Source organism: Poromitra crassiceps (assembly GCF_964638095.1).
Source record: "Poromitra crassiceps genome assembly, chromosome: 1".
Lineage (NCBI taxonomy): Eukaryota > Metazoa > Chordata > Actinopteri > Beryciformes > Melamphaidae > Poromitra > Poromitra crassiceps.
Window position 1 is genome coordinate 93,583,477 of NC_139623.1, and position 12,500 is coordinate 93,595,976.

A 12,500-nucleotide genomic window follows, 5' to 3' on the forward strand; every position below is an offset into this window, starting at 1 on the left:
ATATCAACATGGCTTTAGGCTGCCAAATGCGCTTTAGGCGGAATGGGCGTGGCGCACTCCCTAAATGGGCGAGAATGGGCGTTTCGGCGTTAAATACCGGCCTAATGATATCTTCCCACCTGGCGTAAATTTATCGCTTTGCGCTTTTGAAAACCAGGCCTATTCAGTGCGCTGGTTGCGTGGAGCGCTCCTCTGCCTCTCCTCTGTCACCCTTCTCTATGTCACTCCCTCTCTCTCCTCAGTCTGACAGGCACAATACGACTCTCTCTGACTCCCTCGCTCAGACAGACACAACACACGTCCCATAGGAAAAAGAAGTTGTAAGTTCACGGCATGTGAAATGTCCCAGCATGCATTGGGCTACTCCATTTCACTACTAAATAGCAACCAAATGAGCCGAAATAGATATAAAGGTAGATCTAAATAATGTGTAATGGTAACACAACCTGCAATTGTAGAACATTTCAATACTGGACCAAATAAAACATTGAAATGAAAACACCACCCTATGTGAAACATATATGTCATCCTGGGCCTATATATATCCCTCGTCGATTTAACGTGATGCATCTTATAATCGATTATTTTTGACACCCCTAGTGTGTGTGTGTGTTAGAGCTGTCAGTACTGCCCTTAGTGCCCTGTGATGTACAGGTATCTGTGATGTAGTAGAGGTATCAGTGGGTTGTGTGTGTGTGTGTGTGTGTGTGTGTGTGTGTGTGTGTGTGCGTGCGTGCGTGCGTGCGTGCGTGCGTGGGTGTGTGTGTGTGGGGGGGGGGGGAGTGTGTGTGGGGGTGTGTGTGTGTGTGTGAGAGAGAGAGAGAGAGCGTGAGAGAAGTAAATGAGGGCAGCAGAGTGCAGACCTCCCTGACCTCTGCAGTCAAAACATAGCACATGATATCAGATAGCATAATGACCACTGAACACACATATAGCTTTATTAAAACACTTACAATACACACATATAGGCCTGGCCTTCCCGTCTTCTTATGTAAGCCCTCGACTTCAGGCCCTTGGCCGGCGTTTAGTTCCCTCCGTCAGGTCCTGCTAGCAAACAGCCGGCTAGCGTTAAGGTGCTCTTATACTCGAGCAAAGCTCCGTGGGGTGGGGCCCCGCGAGTCACCGTGCAGACCTCGCGCTGGGGCAGATGCCATTATACTCAGAAAGTGATCAGCATGTATTGTACAATGGTGAGAACAGCCTGTGAAAAGTCGCAATGAAACGCTATTATGTGCAGTACTGAGTGCGCTTTCACTCTCAAACGACCGCACATCAGCACATGAAGGAATCAAATCACCAAACTTGTTTTTACTGAAAGCCGTTTTACTTCTCAGCCCTGATAGCCTACTCTGTGCTGCTTTTAATCTCTCTCAAACATGCTCTCAACACAACACATTTACTTGGTGAAATGACAAAAAACGAACAGTTGCAAATCAAAGTTTATAGCCTACCACATAGGTCAAGAAATGTGGCGAAAACACAGCTCAGTGTTCAGGGTTCAGTGGCTTGAAAGCGGACATGTTTGGAGAGAAGCCGTGCGCTGCTCGCGCTGTTAGAAAAAAAATCATGCACAAGGCGAGCGCCAGACAGAGCTAGCGAATAACCACGCCCAACAAATTTACGTCATTTGACGCGCCCGCCCCTCGCTCCACCCCGCGCCCTTCACGGCAGGGTGAGCATAATTCAGCCTTTACGGTGGCTAACGGGAGCTAACGTTAAATTGCAGGGTAAGTCAGTCCCTCTATAAACCATAATGGCTGGGTTTCCCAAAAGCTTCTTCGTGCTAAGAAGCTTCTTTAACCCTTCTTAAGGCCCCCTTAAGAAGCAAACGCGTTTCCCAATTGCTTCTTAGCCTAAGATGATCTTTCGTTATGAAGGCATGCGTTTCCCAAAAGCTTCTTAGCACTAAGAAGCTTCTTTGACCCTTCTTAAGGCTCCCGTAAGAAGCCAACGAAGCCAACGCGTTTCCCGATTGCTTCTTAGCCTAAAATGATCTTCCGTTAAGAAGGTTGCATTTCCCAAAAGCTTCTTAGCGCTAAGATGATCTTTCGTTTAGAAGGTTTTGTAAGAAGGGTCTAGGGCATTCTTAACACCTTCTTAATGACGAAACACTGGCAGATCCAGCCACGTCAGGCAAAAGGAGATACTTGTGTCCACAGTTCCTCTTGTGTTTTTCCCTTTTCCCTTTCTTTCATGCACCCTTTAGTGTTTAAAATTGGGGAACACTTGAAAATCTCCCCTGTATGTATGGTTACTTGTGTTTTAAATGTTTTACCGTAGGCTATATTCCTCTAATCAGAATGGATTCCTTTTATAATAAGAATCTTGTGGATTTATATAGCACCTTTCACAGAACGAACCCAAGGTCGCTTAAATTCTGTAGTGTTGTATGCTGTATATATAAAGCAATTTGAACTGCAGTCCATGTCTGAAATAAATAATGTTTAATAGAAGAAGTTCTTGTTTAACATGACCACGATTAGGTTATTCTACCACTGGTTTCTCAACCACTGGGTCGTGGCCCACTGGTGGGCTCAGAGTGCCATCTAGTGGGCCGCAGAGGACCTCTCACATCGAGATGGTGGACAGCTCCAGTTAAGATGCTTCTTAAGAGCCTTCTTTTTCTTTTCTTCTTATCTTCTGTTAAGAAGGCGTTTGGGAAACACTTCTTTGGAGCCTTCTTAACTCCTTAAGAAGCTTCTTAACTCTTAAGAAGCTTCTTTGTTGGGAAATTCAGCCAATATCTGTCCTTTCACTTTTGATTGAAAAATGCTTCCACCTGATTAAAGAAAACATGTAATATTTGATGCAATACATAAAAACATCAGTCAACATCACATAATGTCTTTTCTTTAATCAAGTGGAAACATTTTCAATAAAGTGGAACGACACATAATGTTTAGTGGGACAGACTTCCCATGCCTGCCCATTCACTTCAATAGAACTCCCACAATGCAAAATTCGAACAGCTTTGCCAGTAACATGACAGTAAGAAAGGCAGATGTAACCAAATCTAACTGACATCACTATTGTGAACAAAAAAAAAGACAACAAAAACAAAGGACAACAAAAACACTTCTGATATAATATGATATGAGTGTTTTAGTAATATATCACTCAATACAAAAAATAAAGGCTTTGATACAACCGAAAGCCTATGACTGCTTAGTCTGCAGATAAAATTATTATAAAACACAATGACATAAGCCATAGTAATTTAGACTCAGGTGTGCATAAACTATAGGGGTGGGGGAAAAAATCGATACACCACAGTATCGCGATATTTTGCCTGACGATATTGTATCGATATTTGGACGCCAAGTATCGATATTGAAAAAAAAAAAAAAAAAAAAAAAAAAAAAAATTGCAGGCCATGTCAGGCCACCGGGCTACTATAAACAAAGGGCAGCAGTAAACAAACGGTAGCATATTTTCATTTTGTTTTAACAGTAACAGTTTTGTCATAACAGTAATTTACAAATTCCCCAGTTACTGAATGGACTGCACAAGATGTTTTGTGTAAGTGAAGTGAAGTTGCAAAAACTACCTAAGTACAGTAGTCCACACACACATCCAGTTAAGGTGGACTGTAAGTAGACTGTAACAAACAGTTCAGTTTGTCAGGTGCATGCAACTATGACATGACTTTATGAAAGTTGTTGGTCTGTCTACTTGACAATGTTGCTGCAATAAAATGGTTGAAGTCAGATGTACAGACTGAGTAAGTTTTAGACTGAAAAATTGTTCTTATATAAACCAGATGTTGACAAAGTTTTCCTTTGGGGACATCATTTGCAGTTGAAAAAGTAAGAAATCGCAATATATCGAAATATCGCAATATTCAATATATCGCAATATCGATATATCGCAATATCGAAAATATCGCAGTATCGCAATACTATCGTATCGTGACTCAAGTATCGTTTCAGTATCGTATCGTGGGCATCTGGTGATTCCCACCCCTAATAAACTACAGGTGAACTTCCTTTTTTAAATACAAAAATGTGAAATTATTATTGCTTATCGGACAGGAGAAGCCGATATTTGTCGGTTATAGTATCGGCTGAAAATAATCTCCCACAAAGTCTATAGATCCCCCCAAAATCTATAAATCCCCCCTATCTGAGGAACATAAGGGGGGAATTCCCCCCAGTTTGCAAAGTGAATTTTAAGCCCTGCGTAGGAGTGTGTTCTCAAACAGCCTCTATGTTTTCATGGTAGGTAGGAGTGTGTTCTCAAACAGCCATTATGTTTTCATGGTAGGTAGGAGTGTGTTCTCAAACAGCCTCTATGTTTTCATGGTAGGTAGGAGTGTGTTCTCAAACAGCCTCTATGTTTTCATGGTAGGTAGGAGTGTGTTCTCAAACAGCCTCTGTGTTTTCATGGTAGGTAGGAGTGTGTTCTCAAACAGCCTCTGTGTTTTCATGGTAGGTAGGAGTGTGTTCTCAAACAGCCTCTATGTTTTCATGGTAGTTAGGAGTGTGTTCTCAAACAGCCTCTATGTTTTCATGGTAGTTAGGAGTGTGTTCTCAAACAGCCTCTGTGTTTTCATGGTAGGTAGGAGTGTGTTCTCAAACAGCCTCTATGTTTTCATGGTAGGTAGGAGTGTGTTCTCAAACAGCCATTATGTTTTCATGGTAGGTAGGAGTGTGTTCTCAAACCTTTATGTTTTCATGGTAGGTAGGAGTGTGTTCTCAAACAGCCTCTATGTTTTCATGGTAGGTAGGAGTGTGTTCTCAAACAGCCATTATGTTTTCATGGTAGGTAGGAATGTGTTCTCAAACAGCCTCTATGTTTTCATGGTAGGTAGGAGTGTGTTCTCAAACAGCCTCTATGTTTTCATGGTAGTTAGGAGTGTGTTCTCAAACAGCCTCTATGTTTTCATGGTAGGTAGGAGTGTGTTCTCAAACGGCGTCTATGTTTTCATGGTAGGTAGGAGTGTGTTCTCAAACGGCGTCTATGTTTTCATGGTACAGTACAGTAGGTAGGAGTGTGTTCTCAAACAGTCTCTATGTTTTCATGGTAGGTAGGAGTGTGTTCTCAAACAGCCTCTATGTTTTCATGGTAGGTAGGCATGTGTTCTCAAACAGCCTCTATGTTTTCATGGTAGGTAGGCATGTGTTCTCAAACAGTCTCTATGTTTTCATGGTAGGTAGGAGTGTGTTCTCAAACAGCCTCTGTGTTTTCATGGTAGGTAGGAGTGTGTTCTCAAACAGCCTCTGTGTTTTCATGGTAGGTAGGAGTGTGTTCTCAAACAGCCTCTATGTTTTCATGGTAGGTAGGAGTGTGTTCTCAAACAGCCTCTGTGTTTTCATGGTAGGTAGGCATGTGTTCTCAAACAGTCTCTATGTTTTCATGGTAGGTAGGAGTGTGTTCTCAAACAGCCTCTATGTTTTCATGGTAGGTAGGAGTGTGTTCTCAAACAGCCTCTATGTTTTCATGGTAGGTAGGAGTGTGTTCTCAAACAGCCTCTATGTTTTCATGGTAGGTAGGCATGTGTTCTCAAACAGTCTCTATGTTTTCATGGTAGGTAGGAGTGTGTTCTCAAACAGCCTCTGTGTTTTCATGGTAGGTAGGAGTGTGTTCTCAAACAGCCTCTGTGTTTTCATGGTAGGTAGGAGTGTGTTCTCAAACAGTCTCTATGTTTTCATGGTAGGTAGGAGTGTGTTCTCAAACAGCCTCTGTGTTTTCATGGTAGGTAGGAGTGTGTTCTCAAACAGTCTCTATGTTTTCATGGTACGTAGGAGTGTGTTCTCAAACAGCCTCTATGTTTTCATGGTAGGTAGGAGTGTGTTCTCAAACAGTCTCTATGTTTTCATGGTACGTAGGAGTGTGTTCTCAAACAGCCTCTATGTTTTCATGGTAGGTAGGAGTGTGTTCTCAAACAGCCTCTGTGTTTTCATGGTAGGTAGGAGTGTGTTCTCAAACAGCCTCTGTGTTTTCATGGTAGGTAGGAGTGTGTTCTCAAACAGCCTCTATGTTTTCATGGTAGGTAGGAGTGTGTTCTCAAACAGCCTCTATGTTTTCATGGTAGGTAGGAGTGTGTTCTCAAACAGCCTCTATGTTTTCATGGTACGTAGGAGTGTGTTCTCAAACAGCCTCTATGTTTTCATGGTAGGTAGGAGTGTGTTCTCAAACAGCCTCTATGTTTTCATGGTAGGTAGGAGTGTGTTCTCAAACAGCCTCTGTGTTTTCATGGTAGGTAGGAGTGTGTTCTCAAACAGCCTCTGTGTTTTCATGGTAGGTAGGAGTGTGTTCTCAAACAGCCTCTATTGGCCCATTTCCACCGCTGGTATCAGCGCGGCCCCGCCCAGCTCGTCTCGCTTTTTTGTCTCATTCCACCGATCAAAAACCTGGACAGCCCGGGTTGAGTCGGGGTTGAGTCGTGCTAGTTTTGGTCCCTGCTTTGTTGAGGTTCCAGCGCTGTGGACCCGGTACCATACGGTGACGTGAAAACACTGCAGACGACTGATTGGTCAGGCAGAATCATGTCTACTGTATCTACTGTCAATGCTGGATACCAGTTTAGTGGGGCTTACCTTCTCTTCTGTTATTTCCATCAGTCTTTTGTGTTGCTGCCTTCGGCTATGGTGAAATAAAATCGATCTCCTTGCTCAGCTTTAACATGATGGTGGTTTTCAATTGTTTTGAGAGAGAAAAAGTCTGCTCCTCGGGAAGCCCTTTGTAGTTGTGTGCTACGTCGGCTCCGCTAGGCCGGAGGCGGGGGTTTAGCGAAGCCGCGGTCTTGCCTGGTGAGTTGCTGCCGGGGAAGTGGCTTCCCTTCTCCCCGTAGCATAACTCCCGTCCCGCGCGCAGCGCAGCGCATGTGAGTTTGAGTAACAACAAAGTGATATCCATTCTCCTGGCCGATTGTCACATTTGCCCATGCCATGTACACTGTAGGTCATTTAGAGGCACCAGTATTCCAGTTTAAAAGTTCAGTGTATGGATTTAATTTTAACGTTATGCGTTATAGCCTACTTCGGCTATGGGCGGAGGGCAGATATGCGGTCGCTATGACGACCAGGTGTGGGCGGAGGCAAGTAAACTTGCTCAATTATCTCATAGCATTAGTTACCTGGCTCATAATATTCCACAATATTCAATTCTTGTAATGACATTTTGAAATGACAAATTATGTAAATTGTAGCTTCGTACTAGATTGAAATTTCAAATGTTTGTAGTAATTACAATTAGGGCCTCCTCCAGTAACAGTAATCCAGGTTGAATAACTCGGGGGCAAGTTAGAAAACATGTGGACCTATTAGTACATCAGGCTACTTGAAGTTACGGTATGCAGTGCCTTCAGACTGGCTGTAGTATACCGGTAATCTAATGGAGCCATACAGCTGTGTATTCTTTATTTTACATCATTTGTAAAGAATATTTTTATTGCATTGCAGTGCTGTAGAATTGGAACAAATAAAAACAGACACTTCCTCGTGTATTATAGTAATCTTCTCCTTTGGTACAACCAAGAAAACAGCGTTATTTGATATGAGAAATCTAATCAGTGGACGGTGACACTCAGGAAGTTGGATGTAACACCTCTGCAGCTAGAGTGAAATGTACCTGACAAATTAACATCTGATGTGTATATAAACAGGAATCACATTTTTATACATTATACATAGTTTAGTTTAGTTTAGTTTAGTTTAGTTTATTAACTCATTGAGTGCCAGCCACTTTTGGAAAACGGATGCTCCCAGTGCCAGCCCTTTCAGAGCGTTTTCAGTGATAACTCAAGACCCACAGAAAATTGTGTGATATTACTATGTAAACACCGAACACGCCCAAAGAACGATGAGACTCTCTTGTATCATCAGCAAAAAAAAGTTTATTGATATCATTTTCCGTTCTTTAGTTATCAGCCGGAGAAGATAGGTTGATTTCACCAAAAACAGACGTTTCAAACTAGAAGCTGAGATAATGAGCCTTTTGTGAAATGAAGCATTTCAAGCACATCACTGACTCTGAAGCTAATATTTTCTGATGTAGTGACACCTCAAAAATAATTTCCTTCAATAAAACAGCGAAAACAAAGGAATTTTGATGACAAAATAATATTTTTTAGCTGCAACCAGCAGCGCTGGCCCCTGCGTGCGCAGACCCTACACCTACTTGCTGGTCTTGATTTACAGTTGGTGGGCATCAGGTATTCTAGCTTGTTTGCCAATCTGTCCATCAAGCCTGCTGTCTGGGTCGGTACGTGTTGTATGGTGCCCCACCCCCCTCAACTGCAAACTCCTCCGTGGGAGTGTCTCTGGTGGCTCTCTGCTGCACGTTTGCTCTGCATGTTTCAAAGTGCGCTACACCCAGCTCTATTTTCACATCGTTCCGCCGTTTTTGTCGCCGGCTCCCAGCGCTTCCAGCTGAGAATGATTTGGCTTTTCAGAAAGACGCTGGTGTCGTGCTCCTTTTCTGGGAACTATCATGTGGAGGGGCTATCGCAGCGGAGACGGAGGGGCTCAATTGTGGGACAGATTGGCTGCTGTTCACAGGCACAGCTAACGTTACAGCATTTCCGTTTCCCCACATGGCTTCTTCTACTCTTTTTTCCTCATCTTTCTCTAATCCGGAGAGCACTGTCACCACCTAATGGGTCCGTAAAATAGCTTCTACACCTTCAAAATCCCCCATACTTTTACAGGAGATGCATCATCAGGCTTTGATCCACGTCCCACCATCAAAAAACGCAATTGACGACTTTAGTCGTCATTGGCACTCTACGTTACTATTTGAATTGATGACTATAGTCGTCATTGGCACTCAATGAGTTAAAGGATCCCCATTAGAAGGACATGAATGCACCTCTAATCTTCCTGGGGTCCTGGACATAGAAAATACAAACATATAATAAAAAATAAAGAAATAGACTCAACATAAGATAAAAAGACAATTAGACACACTGATTGTAAACAACACAAACTAATAAGGTCAACAGATATACAACTGAGTGAAAATACGAAATGACGTGTTAACAGATTACAGTACAATTAAACACACTAGACAGAGAAAAAAACATGAAATATACAGTACCACTGAATAGATTGACAAAAGCTATTTGGCAAGGTATTGCTTTGTTAGTTTTCTAAAAGTAGTTTTATTGTTAACAGTAGATATGATGTCCTTTGGCAGAGAGTTCCAGAGTGCTATTGATCTATATATAATGGTAATTTTCAGAAAATTGGTTCTTGGAGCTGGGAGGTACGGTGGCGCAGTCGGTAGCACTGTCGCCTCACAGCTAGAAGGTCCTGAGTTCGATTCTTGCCTGGGACGGTGTGGGCGCTGGAGTTGTGACCCCCCCCATATCTTCAGTGCCTACTGCCCAGGTGGGCTATCTCGTCGAAAGGGCCTTTCTGTGTGGAGTTTGCATGTTCTCCCCGTACCCCCCAGGGGGTTCCTCCGTACATAACCCCCCACTAAAAACATGCAGAAGATCGTCATCCGACCAGTGACGACAATATCTGAAGTGGTCCAATGATGGTCCAATGATGGTCCCCGGGCGCTGGAAAGAAAAAGCGACCACTGCTCTTGGCCTGCCCCCCGGAGGAAAGGACAAGCCTGGATGGGTCAAATGCAGAGGACATATTTCACCGGCATGAGTGTGTGTAGTGGCCGTATGCATGTGTTGTAGACAGTGTGTTCGTGTGACAATAAAGACGGGCTTCCGTTCCATCTGAGTGTAAAGTGACCAGCCGCAGCACCTCTAGTGCTGTATCCATGCCCAGAGGTCATATGTAACTGATCAGCCAAGCTGGATGGTTTGTTATGAGTAATTATGCTCCGCAGTAACATTAAGAGACACAGAGACATTTTCTGTACCACGACAGCCGTGCATGCATGAAGTTTATACTTGTTCTGTATGAACAACTGAGTGCTAAACGAGCCGCCCTATTTTGAGCAACCTGCAACTTTTTCAGATCAGATTGTGAAGCAGATTACAGGACAGTATTCTAAATGGGAGAGAACCAAGGAATGAATAACTGATTTGAGTATTGAGGGACTGATGAACGCAGAACACTTCCTAGTGATTTTGATTCCACTTCCCATTTTGGTGACAATATTATTTATATGTTTAGACCAAGATAGTGAGTTGTCAATTGTCATGCCCAGAAGTTTTATTGTGTCAACTTGTTCAATATTTGTGGTATTTATTACCAGTTTTAGTTGAGGGTTGTTGGCCAACATATGTCGGGATCCAAACAAAATGGACTTAGTCTTGGGAATATTTCAAATCAAATGTGTCTGTCTTTAGTAAATTATGTCTTCCCCTCTACAAGCAAAAATGTCATAATGGTTGATATGTCTTTCTCTTGCACTTATACACGCACGCACGCACGAACACTAACACACGTAACACACACACACACACACACACAGCAGTCAGTGAGCCAGCAGAGTTTGAGGATATCAAGCCGTGTTCTGCCAGAGGAATCATGTTATTTGAGAGAGAACAGGGAAATGAAAGGACAGGAACCTCAGGACCTGTTCTGTTCCTCAGCCACTACGAGACAGCTTTCCTCACACCTCCCCCTCTTTCAGGCACCTATCAGGAAAAAAGCTTCATTGACACGGGCGTGTATGGTAGTGTTTGAGAAACACACATTGTACTTGCAGACAGCAGACTGTTTAGCTTGCTGCTCAAATTCTATGCCGGAGAATCAAGTCACAGTGTCACATTAATAATCCTTGGTTCCTGAAAAATAGGGGTAGGGTTATTTGTTCCCCTCTTACACTATCTCTCTCTGATCTATTTTTACTTTACTTTCCTCTCTCTCTCTCTACCATAAGTCACACAACTCACTGAAATATTTTAAAGATAATAAAAAGTAAATTAAAAATTGTATTTATTTAATTGTATTACCTAACCAAAATGTGTACTGAAATGTGCACCGGAATATTTATTTGAAAACAAATGATGTGTGTTTTAATTTATTCTAACATGTGACTAAATCACATCATATAATGTACCATATTTATGTTTTATAATAGTGGATGTGGGTTGCTCTCACAACATTTTGATCCATGAGGACTTTGCTACTTGCTCTTTCCAACAGATGTCTTTTGTTTTTAACATGCAGGCCAGGGGGTACCGTATTGCACCATTTTCAAACCAGTCTCTTTTTTTTGTCTTTTTTTTTTGTCTGGGAACCGAAGTGCTGTAGATTGGCTAGAGGCATTTGATTATCAGGAGGAGATCAGAGCATTGGAACCTTTCCAACATCTCTCTCCTGCTCTGGCCTAAATATAGAGGGTTAATTCCAATAATTCCTGATTAATTAGGCTAATTCACTCTCAAAAGCAGCTGTTTCCACCATCAGGTTGTGGAGGCTTGAATGAACTTGTTTGAAAAAGTGCCTGACAAAAGTTATTTATTCCCATCAGAGAAATCAGAGTCTAATATACATATATATATATATATATATATATATATATATATATATATATATATATATATATATATATATATATATATATATATATATATATATATATATATATATATATATATATATATATATATGAAAGGACAGGAACCTCAGGACCTGTTCTGTTCTGTTCTGTTCTGTTCTGTTCTGTGTGTGTGTGTGTGTGTGTGTGTGTGTGTGTGTGTGTGTGTGTGTGTGTATATTATATACTGTATATATATATATATATATATATATATATATATATATCCTGTCAATATTCTGACATTCTGTCAATATATTCAAGCCTATTTGAAGTTGATGCAGATTTATTTGCTTTATTTTTTCAGATCTGACTGGCTGTTTGGTTTGAACTTTGAAGAGCAGAAGATTGTGCCTGGACATACAGAAGGTCGGCAGTAGTTCACCTCACAGGTTGGTACCAAGAAGCAGCACGACATCACAACAACAAAAAAGCACTTCCGGGTGCCACTGCTGCAGTTAACTAGTATGAAATAAGCCTACCTGGTTGAGGTTGGGGGAGACGGATGATTTACCAGACTGATTCCCCACGGACCCCCTGTGTGGGTTCCCGAGCACAGTACTGTACCTTTTGTAAAAACATGAGCACCTTACAGGACTGGTAGCACTGAATGTTTGTTTATTTGTTTTTTTGTTTTGTTTGTTTGTTTTTTCGTTCTCCTGTGTCTGAGCCTGTTTGTCTTGTTCATATGTTTTGAAAAACTGAAAATAAAATATAAAAAAAAAAAAAAACTAGTATGAAATAAAGCTGAAAAGCTGTGCCAGACAAACATTGATATCTCAAAAACTATATATCACATCGCTTATATTTTGCCTCCGTGAGTGTTAGCAGTGTTAAATTTGTGTGAACTGTCGCAGTTTTAAAATGTGTGGATTTAGTCAAAAGTACAGCCTGCTAGAGTGAGACACACTCAAGGCTCTCTCCATAGAGCTGAACAGTCACGTGACATCTCTTGCCCTGGAAGAGAGTTCCCCATTCATTTTCTCCATAGACATTTCAAAAAATCCTTATATAATGAGTTTAAGGCTGGAGCCAAGCCAACCCGT

At 41.8% G+C, this 12,500-nt stretch overlaps 1 protein-coding gene across 2 annotated transcripts in view; it reads left to right on the forward strand.

The window, feature by feature from the left end:
• The window catches only part of ncalda (neurocalcin delta a), a 132,473-nt gene that overhangs the window by 36,332 nt on the left and 83,641 nt on the right, over positions 1-12,500 (forward strand). For both annotated transcript variants that reach the window (XM_083634384.1, XM_083634383.1), the window contains one exon: positions 11,762-11,846. The gene's annotated coding sequence lies outside the window, so the exon portion shown is untranslated. The remainder of the gene's footprint in view (positions 1-11,761; positions 11,847-12,500) is intronic.